The sequence below is a fragment of the Trichomycterus rosablanca genome, unplaced genomic scaffold (assembly GCF_030014385.1).
Source record: "Trichomycterus rosablanca isolate fTriRos1 unplaced genomic scaffold, fTriRos1.hap1 scaffold_283, whole genome shotgun sequence".
Classification (NCBI taxonomy): domain Eukaryota; kingdom Metazoa; phylum Chordata; class Actinopteri; order Siluriformes; family Trichomycteridae; genus Trichomycterus; species Trichomycterus rosablanca.
This window is the reverse complement of record NW_026947111.1, coordinates 20,001-22,500: the sequence shown is the minus strand read 5'-3', so window position 1 is coordinate 22,500 and position 2,500 is coordinate 20,001. Positions and strand designations below refer to the sequence as shown.

Below are 2,500 nucleotides of genomic sequence, written 5' to 3'. Positions count from 1 at the left end.
TGCCTTCCTTGGATGTGGTAGCCGTTTCTCAGGCTCCCTCTCCGGAATCGAACCCTGATTCCCCGTTACCCGTGGTCACCATGGTAGGCGCCTATAGTACCATCGAAAGTTGATAGGGCAGACATTCGAATGAGACGTCGCCGCCGCGGAGGGCGCGCGATCGGCCCGAGGTTATCTAGAGTCACCAAAGCGGCCGGGGGGCCCGAGCCCCCCGGATGGGTTTTGGGTCTGATAAATGCACGCATCCCCCGGTGGAGGTCAGCGCTCGTTTGCATGTATTAGCTCTGGAATTACCACAGTTATCCGAGTAACGTGTGGAGCGATCAAAGGAACCATAACTGATTTAATGAGCCATTCGCAGTTTCACTGTACCGACCGTGTGCACTTAGACCTGCATGGCTTAATCTTTGAGACAAGCATATGTTACTGGCAGGATCAACCAGGTAGCACTTTCTCCGAGGAGAAGCGGGGCCGTCTCCCCAACCTCGCTCTTCTCCTCCTTCTCCGTGCGAGACGGAGGGAGAGAGAGAGAGAGAAGAGGGGGCTCGGGAAGGCCACGCACGTGCCTTGATTTTCTTCGCTTCCGAGAGGCTCGACTGGGAAACGCTGATTCGAGAGGACCGCAGAGACGAGCGGAGAGGAGAGCACGGGTTGACCGCTGCAGAGCAGACGGGCCCCCCCCCTGTCCCCTGACCGACGTCCGACGGCCTCTTCTCATCGTTTTGCTTCCATCGACAACCGGCCACCTACGTCTCTTTCTGAAGGCCGGCGGGAGGGTCGGTCGGCGGGGAGACCCCCACCGGTTCGACCGCCCCCACCCATAGAGGCAAACACCGCTACGCGGGGAGGATCTCGCTGCCCGGGCCGGGCAGGTGCCTACCCCAGGCGGGTCGTGTGTTCCGATCTGTCAGGCGCTTCGTCTCGTGGTTCGTAGCTGCTCTCGTTTCTCGGCCTCCTACTATCCCGAGCACACCCCTTCCGTGACTCGACACCCGCCAGACGACCATAGCGGGGAGAAAGGCTCTCGGCCTGCCCCAGCAGAGAGGCCTGGTGCGGGGTCGGCTGCCGTCGGGGCCGGGGTGGATTTCGGACTTAGACAGATTTTCACTGTTTATAAAGACCCAGCCGATAATCACCCAGGCGATCCGCCGAGCCTGCCCAGAGGGAGGGCCTGCCCTGCTGCGGAGGTGGTGACCCCGGGGTGGATTTCGGACTTAGACGAATTTTGACTGGGTATGAAGACCCAGCCGAAAATTCACCCAGGCCACAGGCCCGGCCTGCCCAGAGGGAGGGCCTGCCCTGCTGCGGAGGTGGTGAACCCCGGGGTGGATTTCGGGCTTAGACAAATTTTGACTGGGTATGAAGACCCAGCCGATAATCACCCAGGCGATCCGCCGAGCCTGCCCAGAGGGAGGCCCTGCCGAAAGTTTTCCAGGAGGCCGAAAATTCACCCAGGCCACAGGCCCAGCCTGCCCAGGGAGAGAGGCTGCCTGCCCGGGGAGAGATGGGGCCTGCCCAGCCGCTCTGGTGGTGGTGGTGGTGGTGGTGGTGGTGGTGACCCCGGGGTGGATTTTGGACTTTGACAAAATCTCACCGAAAAGGGGACGCTCGCCCAGGGGAGCCGCCGCCCGTGCCCAGGGAGGGGGCGGACCCTGCCGAAAGTTTTCCAGGAGGCCGAAAATTCACCCAGGCCACAGGCCCAGCCTGCCCAGGGAGAGAGGCTGCCTGCCCGGGGAGAGATGGGGCCTGCCCAGCCGCTCTGGTGGTGGTGGTGGTGGTGGTGGTGGTGGTGACCCCGGGGTGGATTTTGGACTTTGACAAAATCTCACCGAAAAGGGGACGCTCGCCCAGGGGAGCCGCCGCCCGTGCCCAGGGAGGGGGCGGACCCTGCCGAAAGTTTTCCAGGAGGCCGAAAATTCACCCAGGCCACAGGCCCAGCCTGCCCAGGGAGAGAGGCTGCCTGCCCGGGGAGAGATGGGGCCTGCCCAGCCGCTCTGGTGGTGGTGGTGGTGGTGGTGGTGGTGGTGACCCCGGGGTGGATTTTGGACTTTGACAAAATCTCACCGAAAAGGGGACGCTCACCCAGGGGAGCCGCCGCCCGTGCCCAGGGAGGGGGCGGACCCTGCCGAAAGTTTTCCAGGAGGCCGAAAATTCACCCAGGCCACAGGCCCAGCCTGCCCAGGGAGAGAGGCTGCCTGCCCGGGGAGAGATGGGGCCTGCCCAGCCGCTCTGGTGGTGGTGGTGGTGGTGGTGGTGGTGGTGGTGACCCCGGGGTGGATTTTGGACTTTGACAAAATCTCACCGAAAAGGGGACGCTCACCCAGGGGAGCCGCCGCCCGTGCCCAGGGAGGGGGCGGACCCTGCCGAAAGTTTTCCAGGAGGCCGAAAATTCACCCAGGCCACAGGCCCAGCCTGCCCAGGGAGAGAGGCTGCCTGCCCGGGGAGAGATGGGGCCTGCCCAGCCGCTCTGGTGGTGGTGACGACCCCTGGGCGGGTTTTG

General features: G+C 63.6%; 1 non-coding gene across 1 annotated transcript in view; it reads right to left on the bottom strand.

The window, feature by feature from the left end:
- The window catches only part of LOC134307504 (18S ribosomal RNA), a 1,842-nt gene extending 1,396 nt beyond the window's left edge, over window positions 1-446 (bottom strand). The window contains exon 1 of the ribosomal RNA XR_010009969.1: window positions 1-446. This exon is cut by the window's left edge and continues 1,396 nt beyond it. This is a non-coding gene — a ribosomal RNA (18S ribosomal RNA).
- Between the last annotated feature and the right edge of the window lie 2,054 nt (window positions 447-2,500).